Source organism: Pristiophorus japonicus, chromosome 12, assembly GCF_044704955.1.
Source record: "Pristiophorus japonicus isolate sPriJap1 chromosome 12, sPriJap1.hap1, whole genome shotgun sequence".
Lineage (NCBI taxonomy): Eukaryota > Metazoa > Chordata > Chondrichthyes > Pristiophoridae > Pristiophorus > Pristiophorus japonicus.
Window position 1 is genome coordinate 189,322,494 of NC_091988.1, and position 16,242 is coordinate 189,338,735.

At 47.3% G+C, this 16,242-nt stretch overlaps 1 protein-coding gene across 10 annotated transcripts in view; it reads right to left on the bottom strand.

Annotated features, from left to right (window-relative positions):
• The window catches only part of ncoa6 (nuclear receptor coactivator 6), an 86,549-nt gene extending 84,955 nt beyond the window's left edge, over positions 1-1,594 (bottom strand). For all 10 annotated transcript variants that reach the window (XM_070896313.1, XM_070896308.1, XM_070896307.1 and 7 more), the window contains exon 1: positions 1,386-1,594. The gene's annotated coding sequence lies outside the window, so the exon portion shown is untranslated. The remainder of the gene's footprint in view (positions 1-1,385) is intronic.
• Between the last annotated feature and the right edge of the window lie 14,648 nt (positions 1,595-16,242).

Genomic DNA, 16,242 nt, shown 5'->3' on the forward strand with positions numbered 1-16,242 from the left:
GTTTAAGAAATAAAAGTTCAGAGCACTAGAAACAGGAATAGGCCATTTATGCCCTGCGAGCCTGTTCTGCCATTCAATGAGATCATAACTGATCTGCGACCTAACTCCATATACCTGCCTTTTTCCCATATTCCTGAATACCTTTGGTTAACAAAAAGCTATCAATCTCCGATTTAAAATTAACAATTGATCTACCATCAACTGCCGTTTGCAGAAGAGTGTTCCAAACTTTTACTACCCTTTGTGCGTAAAAGTGTTTCCTAAATTCACTCCTGAAAGGCCTGGCTCTAATTTTTAGGCTATGCCCTGCAGTCGTAGACTTACCAACCAGCAGAAATAGGTTATCTATCTATATCCTATCCGTGTCCCCTTAATACCTTGAAGATCAGATCACCTTGTAAATTCCAGGAAATACAACCCTAGTTTGAAAGTTTCAATCAGATCATCCCTTAACCTTCTAAATTCCAGGGAATACAACTCTAATTTGAAAACTTCAATCTGATTTGCATTTAATTGTCACCAACTAGAAAAAATAAATAAATTGAAAGTCTTGGGTATTAAAATGCCCATCTACATGGAGCCCAGGGAGGGCAGGGACAAGGCTGGCACAATGAATGACACGGAGGCTCAAACAGCATCATTAAAATGTCATGAACAGGTACAAAAAACAATCAAAAAGGCGAATGGAATGCTGGCCTTTATATCTAGAGGACTAGAATACAGCTGTACAAAATCCTAGTTAGACCACACCTAGAATACTGTGAGCAGTTCTGGGCACATTACGAAGGATATATTGGTCTGGGTGTGCAGTGTAGGTTTACCAGAATGATACCCGGACTCCAAGGGTTAAGTTACAAGGAGAGATTACACAAATTAGGGTTGTATTCCCTGGAATTTAGACGGTCAAGGAGTGATCTGATCAAAGGGAAACAGATATGACAGATAGAGATAAACTATTTCCGCTGGTTGTGGATTCTAGGACTTGGGAGTATAGTCTAAAAATTAGAGCCAGACCTTTCAGGAGTGAAATTAGGAAACGCTTCCACACACAAAGAAGTTTGGAACTCTTTTTCTGCAAACGGCAGGCGATGCTGGATCAATTGTTCAGATTTAAATCTGGAGATTTTTGTTAACCAAAAGGGGATATGGGCCAAAGGCGGGTGTGTGGAGTTAGCTGGCAGACCAGCCACGATCTCATTGAATGGTGGAGCAGGCTGGAGGGGCTGAATGGCCCGACTCTTGCTGCTGCCGAGGCCTGGGGCTGGCAGCGGCTGCCGCTGCCCCTCACTGGCCGCCTCCCCCAGGGGCCCCGCTCACCCACCCACCAACCAACACACACACCCACACACCCACACCCACACCCAGCCCCAGCCTCCCACACTCACCGGCTTCCGTCAGGCCGCCGCACCCGCTCTCATCCCCTCGGCCGATCCTTCCGCTGCTGCAATGTCACGGCGATGTTGCCCAACCGTGGGGAAAATATATATTTATAATATATATTATCAGGTAATCCCAACCAGATCTGCTCTCCCCCGTCAACACAGACACCACCGACCGACCGACCGGTCCACCCCACAAAGAGCCGCCTTCCCATTCGACCCGTCCCAGCTACGCGGCCCGGCAGTAAAACGCTTCCTCATAGGCCCACCTTTCAGCCAATCGACGCTACCCCATCCTCCTTTACCGTCGACGTGATGACGCATTCCGCCCAGCCTTTGTTGCTGCAGAGAGGCGGGCCACTCAGCCCACAGGGCCTGTGCTAGCCCTTTGACAGAACTGTCCAATGGGTCCCACTCCTCCACTTGTCCTTTCACCATGGGTACGGTAGCCTCATCATCATCATAGGCAGTCCCTCGGAATTGCTTCCACTCCCAAAGTGAGTTCTCTGGTGGCTGAACAGTCCGATACGAGAGCCACAGACCCTGACACGGGTGGGACAGACATTCGTTGAGGGAAGGGGTGGGTGGGGCTGGTTTGCCGCGTGCTCCTTCCGCTGTCTGCGCTTGACCTCTTCACGCTCTTTGCGTTGAGACTCGAGGTGCTCAACGCCCTCCCAAATGCACTTTCTCCACCTCGGGCGGTCTTCAGCCAGAGTCTCCCAGATGTCAGTGGTGATGTCACACTTTACCAGGGAGGCTTTGAGGGTGTCCTTGTAACGCTTCCGCTGCCCACCTTTGGCTCATTTACCATGAAGGAGCTCCGCATAAAGCATTTGCTTAGGGAGTCTCGTGTCTGGCATGCGAACTATGTGGCCTGCCCAGCGATGCTGATCGAGTGTGGTCAGCATAGAGGCTATGTTACTGGGCTAGTAATCCAGAGGCCTGGACTAACAAGACGCAAGTTCATAGAACAACAACTTGTATTTCTATAGCCCCCTTAACATAGTAAAACATCCCAAGGCGCTTCACAGGGGTGTTTTAAGACAAAACAAATAAATTTGACACCAAGCCACATAAGAAATCGTGGCAGCTTGGTCAAAGAGATAGGTTTTAAGAAACATCTTAAAGGAAGAAAGAATGGTAGAGAGGCGGAGAGGTTTAGGCAGGGAGATCCTGAGCTTAGGTCCCAGACAGCTGCAGGCACGCCCACCAATGGTTCAGCAGTTATAATCAGGGATGCTCAAGAGGGCAGAATTAGAGGACACAGACATCTCAGGTGGGCGGAGGGGAGGGGGGTTGTGAGGCTGAAGGATATTACAGAGATAGAGAGGGGTGAGGCCATCTAAACAAGGGTGAGAATTTTGAAATTGCTTCACCAGGACCCAATGTAGCTCAGCGAGCACAGGGGTGATGGGTGAGCGGGACTTGGTGCGAGTTAGGACAGGGGCTGCCGAGTTTTGGATCGCCTCTAGTTTACGTAGAATGTGGCAGGCCAGTCAGGAGTGCGTTGGAGTAGTCAAGTCTAGAGGTAACTGTCATGTATGTAACCTTCATGTAACAACACTGCTGTACTGTATATACTTGAGAAATGAACACATTGACCACAGGGGTTGAACTTGTGGGAGACACTCCTCACCTGGTCACCCAGGTATATAAAGGGAGGTCCCACGCAGGGTCATCACATCTTGGTCCTGTGAATAAAGGTGCAGGTCACAGAGTGACATTGTCCATAGAATGTGCCTCATGTGGATTTGTGGTATTATGTAAGGACTTTACAGTGGCGACGAGAAACGGGAATCAACAACCCGGGAATGGCCACCGGTAGCACAGAGGAACGGTACTGTGTTGGTGAGGACTGGGACAATTTCATTGAGAGGCTTCAGCAGAGCTTTGTCACGAAGGACTGGCTGGGAGATGCAGCGGCCAACAAGCGAAGGGCTCATCTACTGACCAGCTGTGGATCTAAGACTTACGCGCTCATGAAAGACCTGCTAGCACCCGAGAAGCCGGTGGACAAAACCTTTGAAGAGCTCAGCAAGCTAATCAGTAAACACCTCAAACCGGCAAGGAGCATACACATGGCCCGACACAGATTTTATACCCACCGACGTTGGGAAGGACAGAGCATACCGGACTTCGTTGCAGACCTCCGGCACTTGGCCAGCCTCTGTAAGTTCACAGATACCTGCAGGGGGGAGATGCTAAGGGATTTCTTTATTGAGGGCATCAGTCATGCCGGGATTTTCAGAAAGTTAATCGAGACCAAGGACTTGACCTTGGAAGCGGCGGCGTTGCTGGCTCAGACTTTTATGGCGGGGGAGGAGGACACCAAGATAATATACCCGCACAATGTTGCAGGGGGTCAATATCATAAACGCGACTCAGAGCCCAGCAGGCAGGCAAGGGCAGTTCGACACACCCCAGGCAGCAATAGACCCCAGAACATCAGACAATGGCAGACTGAACGGACATTTACACCATTCCAGTGGACAATGCGTTCTGGGATGGGGCCATTGACACCCACTAACAGGATGCTCAAGAGCAGTCAAAGGGACAATCAGCGAGGAATGCCTGAAAACAGCTCTTTTGTTCACAACAATGGAATCTCAGTTTATGCTGGAGGTGTGGGGGCAGACATGCTGCTAGGACTTGCAGGTTTCAACAGTTCGCCTGCAGAAATTGTAACCTCACTGGGCATTTAGCCAGAATGTGCCGGAAGCCTGCGACCAGGCTAATTTACAAGGCGGATGGACCAGAAGAGGGGTCTGCGAGGCAGGATGATGCGTGGGGCAAATCAATGGATGCTGAAGTTTAGCGGGTTCACGTGGCAAACATTCACAGCTCATATACCAAAACGGCACCTATGATGATGAAGGTCCTATTAAACGGCATCCCGGTACGCATGGAGCTGGACACGGGGGCCAGCCAGTCACTCATGAGCATTCAACAATTCGAAAAGCTATGGCCACTCAAAGCCAGCAGACACAAACTAGAACGCATGGAGACTTAATTACGGACGTACACCAAAGAAATAACTCCAGTACTAGGCTGTGCAACATTAGCTGTCACACGCAATGGATCAGTGAACCGGCTGCCGCTCTGGATTGTCCCGGGCAATGGTCCCGCACTGTTGGGGAGGAGCTGGTTAGCTGAGATGAACTGGAAATAGGGGGATGTGCACGCAGTGTTATCTGTGGAGCGAAGTTCATGCTCACAGGTCCTACAGCAATTTGAGTCGCCATTCCAACCTGGCGTCGGGACGTTCAAAGGTATCAAAGTAGTGATTCGCATTACCCCGGATGCCAGACCAGTGCACCACAAAGTCAGAGCTGTGCCGTATGTGATGCGGGAGAAAATTGAAAGTGGATTGGACCGTTTGCTGAGAGAGGGCATCATCTCGCCCATTGAATTCAGCGACTGGGTGAGCCCCATTGTTCCCGTCCTAAAAGCAGATGGCTCGGTCAGGATCTGTGGCGACTACAAGGCCACTATCAACCGGGTGTCCCTACAAGACCAATACCTGCTTCCGAAAGCGGCGGATCTTTTTGCCACGCTGGCCGGCTGTTCACCAAATTGGACCTCACTTCAGCCTACATGACCCAAGAACTCGCCGACGAATCCAAACTACTGACCACCATCACTGCGCACATGGGACTGTTTGTTTACAACAGGTGCCCGTTTGGCATTCAATCAGCGGCCGCAATCTTTCAAAGAAACATGGAAAGCCTGCTCAAATCCATTCCTGGAACGATCGTATTCCAGGACAATATCCTCATCACGGGTCGGGACACCGAGGAAGACCTCCACAACCTGGAAGAGGTGCCACGCCGACTGGACCAGGTAGGCCTGCGACTCAAGAAACCTAAGTGTGTGTTTTTGGCTCCCGAAGTCGAGTTTCTAGGCAGGAGGGTTGCTGCAGGCGGGATTCGGCCCACAGAATCCAAAACAGAGGCAATTCGACGAGCGTCCAGGCTCTGCAACACATCGGAGTTGCGGTCATTTCTGGGACTCTTGAACTATTTCGGGAACTTTCTGCCAAACTTAAGGACATTGTTGGAGCCGCTACACATGCTTCTGCGTAAGTGTTGAGATTGGTTTTGGGGGGACTGTCAAGAATGGGCTTTCAATCGGGCGCGTAACCAACTCTGTTCAAATAAGTTGTTGACCCTGTACAACCCCTGTAAGAAATTGGTTCTGACATGTGATGCATCGTCCTATGGGGTTGAGTGCGTGTTGCAGCAGTACAATGCTAAGGGGCAACTCCAACCTGTGGCTTATGCCTCTAGGTCACGCTCTCAAGCAGAACGTGGATTATGAGATGATTGAGAAGGAAGCACTCGCATGTGTCTATGGGGTGAAAAAGATGCACCAGTACCTTTTTGGCAGGAGGTTCGAATTAGAAATGGACCACAAGCCGTTAACATCCCTGTTGTCAGACAGCAAGGCTCTCAATGCCAATGCGTCAGCTCGCATACAGCGATGGGCTCTCACACTGGCTGCGTATGACTACACCATCCGGCACCGGCCGGGCACTGAAAATTGCGCTGACGCGCTCAGCAGGCTTCCATTGGTCACCACTGAGGGGGCAGCGGAGCAAAGCGCTGAGATGGTCATAGCCGTTGATGCCTTTGACAACGCAGGCTCCTCCATCACAGCCCGCCAGATCAAAATCTGGACCAACAGAGATCCCCTCCTATCTTTGATTAAGAAATGTGTCCTGACTGGGGATTGGGCGCCCGCACACGGAGCATGCCCTGAGGAGGTCAGACCGTTTCACAGGCAGATGGATGAGCTCACCATCCAAGCTGACTGCCTATTATGGGGAGCCAGGTAGCCATGCCCCAGAGGGGCAGGGAAGCTTTCATCAGGGAACTCCACAGCAAGCACCCAGGCATCATGCTGATAAAGGCCATTGCCCGGTCACATGTGTGGTGGCCAGGAATTGATTCAGACCTGGAACAGTGTTCGCCTGTGCACAACGTGTGCCCAGCTAGGTAGCCCCCAGGGAGGCCCCGCTCAGCCCATGGCCTGGCCCACCAGGCCATGGTCACGCATTCACATAGACTACGCGGGTCCGTTCATGGGGAAAATGTTTCTCATCGTGGTTGATGTGTACTCGAAATGGATCGAGTGCATCATTACGACATCCACCACTGTGGAGAGTCTACGTTCGGTCTTTGCGACCCACAGTTTGCCGGACATCCTTGTTAGCGATAATGGCCCATGTTTCACTAGCTACAAATTCTGGGAGTTCATGTCGGGTCATGGCATCAACCATGTCAAGACAGCACCATTCAAGCCGGCCTCCAATGGCCAGGCGGAACGTGCGGTCCAAATCATAAAACAAGGCATGCTCGGGATTCAAGGTCCCTCCCTTCAATGCTGCCTATCGCGCCTCCTGCTGGCCTATAGGTCCCGATCGCACTCGCTCATGGGGGTCCTGCCCGCGGAGCTCCTTATGAAACGTGCACTCAAAACTCACCTGTCCCTCATTCATCCTGTCTTGTCCGACATTGTTGAAGGCAAGCGCCAGTCCCAAAATGAGTACCATGACTGTAATTCAAGGGGCAGATGTATAGAAATTGGTGACCCCGTATTTGTTCTCAATCACGCTTTGGGGCCCAAATGGCTTGAAGGTACTGTAATAGACAAAGAGGGGAATAGGGTCATCGTGGTTAAACTTAACAATGGGCAGATATGCCGCAAGCATCTGGACCAAGTAAGAAAAAGGTTCAGCATGGACTCTGAGGAACCTGAGGAAGATCATGAGATGGCATTCACACCACCGCCAGTGAACGAGCAACAAGAACATTCAGCAGCATGCACAGTCCCTGCGGTCAGCCCGGACAGGCCGGAATCCCCACAAGGGACAAATACGCAGGCCAAGGCTCAACAACCAGAGCCCCAACTGCGACGCTCCACGAGGGAGCGCAGACCACCCGAAAGACTTAACTTGTGATCCCAATAAGACGTTTGGCGGGGGAGGGGGGGGGAGGTGATGTCATGTATGTAACCTCCATGTAACAACACTGCAATACTGTATATACTTGAGAAATGCACACCTTGACCACAGGGGGTGAACTTGTGGGAGACACTCCTCACCTGGTCATCCAGGTATATAAAGGGAGGTCCCATGCAGGGTCATCACTTCTTGATCCTGTGAATAAAGGTGCAGGTCACAGAATGATGTCGGACAAGCAGTCTGACAACTGAAGAGACCACTGAGGGGTCGAGAGGTACTTATCTGTCATGTATGTATGCTTGGGTTTACTAGCCACCAGGTGGCACCACTGTCGGAGGTCATTGGCTGTGCGCACGTGTGTGCGGCCCAGGTATAAAAGGCCAGCCATCTTGTAATGTAATCACTTTGGGCCCTAATAAAGTAGAGTCAGGTTTGTACCTGTTCGGAGTTTACAGCATTCAGTCTTTTGAGTTATTGCATACACATTATCCAACTCCCTCTTGAAAGCCGTGATTGAGTCTGCCTTCACCACCCTTTCAGGCAGTGCATTCCAGATCCCAACCACTCGCTGCGTAAAAAAGTTTTATCTTGTGTCGCCTTTGGTTCTTTAATCTTAAATCTACGTCCTCTGGTTAATGACCCTTCTGCCACTGTGATAATCTGTTTTAGTGAGGTTGGTTGAGAGATAAATATTGGACAGGACACCTGTCCTTTTCTTCAAAATAGTGCCATGGCATATTTTTTGTCCACCTGATAGAGCAGATATCATAAGACATCTCTGACAGCTTTGAAAGATCTATGTCCTCTGGTAGAAACATAGAAACATAGAAAATAGGTGCAGGAGTAGGCCATTCGGCCCTTCTAGCCTGCACCGCCATTCAATGAGTTCATGGCTGAACATGCAACTTCAGTACCCCATTCCTGCATTCTCACCATACCCCTTGATTCCCCTAGTAGTAAGGACTTCATCGAACTCCTTTTTGAATATATTTAGTGAATTGGCCTCAACAACTTTCTGTGGTAGAGAATTCCACAGGTTCACCACTCTCTGGGTGAAGAAATTCCTCCTCATCTCGGTCCTAAATGGCTTCCCCCTTATCCTTAGACTGTGTCCCCTGGTTCTGGACTTCCCCAACATTGGGAACATTCTTCCTGCATCTAACCTGTCTAACCCCGTCAGAATTTTAAACGTTTCTATGAGGTCCCCTCTCATTCTTCTGAACTCCAGTGAATACAAGCCCAGTTGATCCAGTCTTTCTTGATAGGTCAGTCCCGCCATCCCGGGAATCAGTCTGGTGAACCTTCGCTGCACTCCCTCAATAGCAAGAATGTCCTTCCTCAGGTTAGGAGACCAAAACTGTACACAATACTCCAGGTGTGGCCTCACCACGGCCCTGTACAACTGTAGCAACACCTCCCTGCCCCTGTACTCAAATCCCCTCGCTATGAAGGCCAACATGCCATTTGCTTTCTTAACCGCCTGCTGTACCTGCATGCCAACCTTCAATGACTGATGTACCATGACACCCAGGTCTCTTTGCACCTGCCCTTTTCCTAATCTGTCACCATTCAGATAATAGTCTGTCTCTCTGTTTTTACCACCAAAGTGGATAACCTCACATTTATCCACATTATACTTCATCTGCCATGCATTTGCCCACTCACCTAACCTATCCAAGTCGCTCTGCAGCCTCATAGAATCCTCCTTGCAGCTCACACTGCCACCCAACTTAGTGTCATCCGCAAATTTGGAGATACGACATTTAATCCCCTCGTCTAAATCATTAATGTACAGTGTAAACAGCTGGGGCCCCAGCACAGAACCTTGCGGTACCCGACCAGTCACTGCCTGCCATTCTGAAAAGTCCCCATTTACTCCTACTCTTTGCTTCCCGTCTGACAACCAGTTCTCAATCCATGTCAGCACACTACCCCCAATCCCATGTGTTTTAACTTTGCACATTAATCTCTTGTGTGGGACCTTGTCGAAAGCCTTCTGAAAGTCCAAATATACCACATCAACTGGTTCTCCCTTGTCCACTTTACTGGAAACATCCTCAAAAAATTCCAGAAGATTTGTCAAGCATGATTTCCCTTTCACAAATCCATGCTGACTTGGACCTATCATATTACCTCTTTCCAAATGCACTGCTATGACATCCTTAATAATTGATTCCATCATTTTACCCACTACCGATGTCAGGCTGACCGGTCTGTAATTCCCTGTTTTCTCTCTCCCTCCTTTTTAAAAAGTGGGGTTACATTGGCTACCCTCCACTCCATAGGAACTGATCCAGAGTCAATGGAATGTTGGAAAATGACTGTCAATGCATCCACTATTTCCAAGGCCACCTCCTTAAGTACTCTGGGATGCAGTCCATCAGGCCCTGGGGATTTATCGGCCTTCAATCCCATCAATTTCCCCAACACAATTTCCCGACTAATAAGGATTTCCCTCAGTTCCTCCTCCTTACTAGACCCTCCGACCCCTTTTATATCCGGAAGGTTGTTTGTGTCCTCCTCAGTGAATACCGAACCAAAGTACTTGTTCAATTGGTCCGCCATTTCTTTGTTCCCCGTTATGACTTCCCCTGATTCTGACTGCAGGGGACCTACGTTTGTCTTTACTAACCTTTTTCTCTTTACATATCTATAGAAACTTTTGCAATCCGTCTTAATGTTCCCTGCAAGCTTCTTCTCGTACTCCATTTTCCCTGCCCTAATCAAACCCTTTGTCCTCCTCTGCTGAGTTCTAAATTTCTCCCAGTCCCCGGGTTCTCTGCTATTTCTGGCCAATTTGTATGCCACTTCCTTGGCTTTAATGCTATCCCTGATTTCCCTTGATAGCCACGGTTGAGCCACCTTCCCTTTTTTATTTTTACGACAGACAGGAATGTACAATTGTTGTAGTTCATCCATGCGGTCTCTAAATGTCTGCCATTGCCCATCTACAGTCAACCCCTTCAGTATCATTCGCCAATCTATCCTAGCCAATTCACGCCTCATACCTTCAAAGTTACCCTTTTTTAAGTTCTGGACCATGGTCTCTGAATTAACTGTTTCATTCTCCATCCTAATGCAGAATTCCACCATATTATGGTCACTCTTCCCCAAGGGGCCTCGCACAACGAGATTGCTAATTAATCCTCTCTCATTACACAACACCCAGTCGAAGATGGCCTCCCCCCTAGTTGGTTCCTCGACATATTGGTCTAAAAAACCATCCCTTATGCACTCCAGGAAATCCTCCTCTACCGTATTGCTTCCAGTTTGGTTAACCCAATCTATGTGCATATTAAAGTCACCCATTATAACTGCTGCACCTTTATTGCACGCACCCCTAATTTCATGTTTGATGCCCTCCCCAACATCACTACTACTGTTTGGAGGTCTGTACACAACTCCCACTAACGTTTTTTGTCCTTTGGTATTCTGCACCTCTACCCATATAGATTCCACATCATCCAAGCTAATGTCCTTCCGAACTATTGCCTTAATTTGCTCCTTAACCAGCAATGCTACCCCACCTCCTTTTCCTTTTATTCTATCTTTCCTGAATGTTGAATACCCCTGGATGTTGAGTTCCCAGCCCTGATCATCCTGGAGCCACGTCTCCGTAATCCCAATCACATCATATTTGTTAACATCTATTTGCACAGTTAATTCATCCACTTTATTGCGGATACTCCTTGCATTAAGACACAAAGCCTTCAGGCTTGTTCTTTTAACACCCTTTGTCCTTTTAGAATTTTGCTGTGCAGTGGCCCTTTTTGTTCTTTGCCTTGGGTTTCTCTGCCCTCCACTTTTCCTCATCTCCTTTCTGTCTTTTGCTTTTGCCTCCTTTTTGTTTCCCTCTGTCTCCCTGCATTGGTTCCCATCCCCCTGCCATATTAGTTTAACTCCTCCCCAACAGCACTAGCAAACACTCCCCCTAGGACATTGGTTCCGGTCCTGCCCAGGTGCAGACCGTCCGGCAATGGGAACAGTTTCTCTCTATCTACTCTGTCCAGACCCCTCATGCTTTTGAACATCTCCATCTAATCTCCTCTCAACCTTCTCTGCTGTAAGGAGAACAACCCCGGCTTCACATCTATCCACGTAACTGAAGTCCCTCATCCCTGGAATCATTCTTGTAAGGCTTCCTAAAGTGCGGTGTCCAGAATTGGACACAATATTCCAATTGAGGTTGGACCAGTGCTTTATAAAGGTATTCAACTATATATCCAATTCACCTTTGAAAGTTACCCTATCAGGCAGTGCATTCCACAAGAACATAAGAATTCAGAGGGGGAGTAGGCCATATGGACCTTCGAGCCTGCTCTGCCATTTAATAAGATCATGGCTGATCTACTACCTCAATTCCACTTTCCCCGCCAGATCCCGATATCCCTTGATTTCCCCTAGAGTCCAAAAATCTATCGACCTCAGCCTTAAATATACTCAACGACTGAGCATCCACAGCCCTTTGGTGTAGAGAATTCCAAAGATTCACAACCCTCTGAGTGAAGAAATTGCTCCTCATCTCAGACTTAAAAGCCGACCACTTATCCTTAGACTGTGCCCCCTGGTTCTAGACTCTTCAGCCAGGGGAAATCATAATGACCTTATGAGTAAAAATTGTTTTCATGTCGCTTCTGGTTCTTTTGCAAATTATCTTAAATCTACGTCCTCTGGTTAATGACCCTTCTGCCACTGTGATAATGACTGGATAATCTGTTTCAGTGATGTTGGTTGAGAGATAAATATTGGACAGATATTTTTTGTCCACCTGAGAGGGAAGATATCATAAGACATTTCTGACAGCTTTGAAAGATCTATCCAAATAGTCCCATTCCCCTACCCTTTCCCCATTGCCCTGCAAATTTTTATCCTTCAGGTATTTATCCAATTCCCCTTTGAAAATTATCTGCTTCCACCAACTTTTCAGGCAGTGCGTTCTAGATCATAACAACTTGCTGCGTAATTATTATTTTTTTTGTAATTTTGCCAATTACCTTAAATTAACATCCTCTGGTTACCGACCCTCCTGCCACTGGAAATATTTTCCCGATCAAAACCTTTCATGATTTTGAACACCTCTATTAAATCTCCCCTTAACATTCTCTGCTCTAAGAAAAATAACCACAGCTTCCCTGGTCTCCCTCATGCAAAACATTGTTTTTGCATAATGATTTAATTTAAAAAAATGCAAATGCTGGGAATTAAATAAAAAACACAATGCTGGAAATAAAGGATATTTAATTATTTTATTTACATATATATACACACACACCTTCATATAACATTCCCCACCCATATGTTTGGACAGCCTCACTGCAGCCAAGTTCTCTATCACTGACAAGGCTATCTCTGACTTACTTCCTCATATCTCATACCATCCACTTCCCTCCTCCAATCCATTCTTCTCACCATTTGCCCATGGAAAACCTGTACCAGCCTCATCCCAAATTCACTCAAATGCCCAACTCCCATTCTTTATCCCCAACAGTCTCCCACCTCTGTTGCTCTACGTGGTATAACTACCATTTTCGATCCTTCTAGTCAGGTGGGTACAACATCAGTAAACCTCATTCACAACTGACCTAGTCATCCATCACCATGAGAAGCACCACAATGTGCCTTCATCCTCAGGCAAAATCATTTATTATTCCAGTTCATCGTAGGCGGCAAGAAAACTCCAGTCTATTTTTAAAAACAAACGGTCTCCCTAAGCTTCTATTTGCCATTCTCACCTCAAACATTAAAATAAAGACTTGCATTTATATAGCGCCTTTCATGACCTCGGAATGTCCCAAAGCGCTTTACAGTCAATGAAGTACTTTTGAAAATTGTTTTCCTCATGTCGCCTCTGGTTCTTTTGCAAATTATCTTAAATCTACGTCCTCTGGTTAATGACCCTTCTGCCACTGTGATAATGACCGGATAATCTGTTTTAGTGATGTTGGTTGAGAGATAAATATTGGACAGGACACCTGTCCTTTTCTTCAAAATAGTGTCCTGTAGGAAACATCAAATGTGAGAAGCTCATGGACTTCAATTCCAAGATCACGATATTTATGCAGCTGCCTTTGTTGCTTCCCTTCCTTTCTCCTGTCCATTGCCCATCACCTCCACCAAAGTCTCCTACCCTCTGTAGCTTAGGAAGGACCACAATCATTGTTGCATTTTCTAGCCCATCTTCCTTCCTGCCCTCTCAAAATGTATCTTGTCCATGAAATGAACATCATGCCCCCTCCCCATTCAACTTCCGACTACTCAGCTCCCCTACGTGGCCCATTGTCAGCTGACATCATCAGTCGACTGCTTTCCTCAGAAACCACCTCTCCCCTTGCTATCCTCAGCCTCTTCTCAAAGAAACCCAACCTTAACCCATCTATGCTCTCCAACAACAACCTCATTTCCAATCTCCCTTTCCTCTCTTAAGGTCTTCATAGGTGTCATTGCCACCCAGCTCCCTGACCATCTCTCCCAAAACTCTGTCTTGCATGGCCAAAGTCATGGATGACATCCTCCATTGACTATGACACCTGTCAGGTCTGTCTGTCCTCCATTGTTCAACTTTATTGGACTGTCTTTGCATGTCTCCATCTCTACAGATATTGCCTCTCCAGCAATGATTTATATTCCTTCCCCTGCACAATCACCTCCCATACCCATCAAGGACATATCCTCAGCAACCCTCACCTTCCTTATCCACATGTTGTCTCTTGGCTACATCATCTGCCTGCTCTGCGTCTGTACCATACCTTCAGATTTAACAAGTCATTTTTCCATAGACAAGTACAATGCCACAATTTTGTTATCTTTACTATTCCATACCAATCTCCTGCTTCTGAAAAGGATGGTGTAGTCCATTCTGCAGACTTGTTATCAACTAACAGGTGATAGGTGATAACAGATTCTGCAGAAGGGACTATATCACCTGCTCTCTGCTTTTAATTAGGTTTATTGTCCAAACTGACCATCGCTTTAAGGTCAGTCTTAATTCAACAGTTCAGTGGTCACTGCATCTATATTAAACAACAACTTGTAATTATATAGAGCCTTTAATGTAGTGAAATGTCCAAGGCACTTCACAGGACTATTACGAGATAAAAAATTTGAGCCACATAAGTAGGAATTAGCGCAGGTGACCAAAAGCTTGGTCAAAGAGGTATAGAAACATAGAAACATAGAAAATAGGTGCAGGAGTAGGCCATTCAGCCCTTCTAGCCTGCACCACCATTCAATGAGTTCATGGCTGAACATGCAACTTCAGTACCCCATTCCTGCTTTCTCGCCATACCCCTTGATCCCCCTAGTAGTAAGGACTTCATCTAACTCCCTTTTGAATATATTTAGTGAATTGGCCTCAACTACTTTCTGTGGTACAGAATTCCACAGGTTCACCACTCTCTGGGTGAAGAAGTTTCTCCTCATCTCGGTCCTAAATGGCTTACCCCTTATCCTTAGACTGTGACCCCTGGTTCTGGACTTCCCCAACATTGGGAACATTCTTCCTGCATCCAACCTGTCTAAACCCGTCAGAATTTTAAACGTTTCTATGAGGTCCCCTCTCATTCTTCTAAACTCCAGTGAATACAAGCCCAGTTGATCCAGTCTTTCTTGATATGTCAGTCCCGCCATCCCGGGAATCAGTCTGGTGAACCTTCGCTGCACTCCCTCAATAGCAAGAATGTCCTTCCTCAAGTTAGGAGACCAAAACTGTACACAATACTCCAGGTGTGGCCTCACCACGGCCCTGTACAACTGTAGCAACACCTCCCTGCCCCTGTACTCAAATCCCCTCGCTATGAAGGCCAACATGCCATTTGCTTTCTTAACCGCCTGCTGTACCTGCATGCCAACCTTCAATGACTGATGTACCATGACACCCAGCTCTCGTTGCACCTCCCCTTTTCCTAATCTGTCACCATTCAGATAATAGTCTGTCTCTCTGTTTTTACCACCAAAGTGGATAACCTCACATTTATCCACATTATACTTCATCTGCCATGCATTTGCCCACTCACCTAACCTATCCAAGTCACTCTGCAGCCTCATAGCATCCTCCTCGCAGCTCACCCTGCCACCCAACTTAGTGTCATCCGCAAATTTGGAGATACTACATTTAATCCCCTCGTCTAAATCATTAATGTACAATGTAAACCACTGGGGCCCCAGCACAGAACCTTGCGGTACCCCACTAGTCACTGCCTGCCATTTTGAAAAGTACCCATTTACTCCTACTCTTTGCTTCCTGTCTGACAACCAGTTCTCAATCCATGTCAGCACACTACCTCCAATCCCATGTGCTTTAACTTTGCACATTAATCTCTTGTGTGGGACCTTGTCGAAAGCCTTCTGAAAGTCCAAATATACCACATCAACTGGTTCTCCCTTGTCCACTTTACTGGAAACATCCTCAAAAAATTCCAGAAGATTTGTCAAGCATGATTTCCCTTTCACAAATCCATGCTGACTTGGACCTATCATGTCACCTTTTTCCAAATGCGCTGCTATGACATCCTTAATAATTGATTCCATCATTTTACCCACTACCGATGTCAGGCTGACTGGTCTATAATTCCCTGTTTTCTCTCTCCCTCCTTTTTTAAAAAGTGGGGTTACATTGGCTACCCTCCACTCCATAGGAACTGATCCAGAGTCAATGGAATGTTGGAAAATGACTGTCAATGCATCCGCTATTTCCAAGGCCACCTCCTTAAGTACTCTGGGATGCAGTCCATCAGGCCCTGGGGATTTATCGGTCTTCAATCCCATCAATTTCCCCAACACAATTTCCCGACTAATAAGGATTTCCCTCAGTTCCTCCTCCTTACTAGACCCTCTGACCCCTTTTATATCCGGAAGATTGTTTGTGTCCTCCTTAGTGAATACCGAACCAAAGTACTTGTTCAA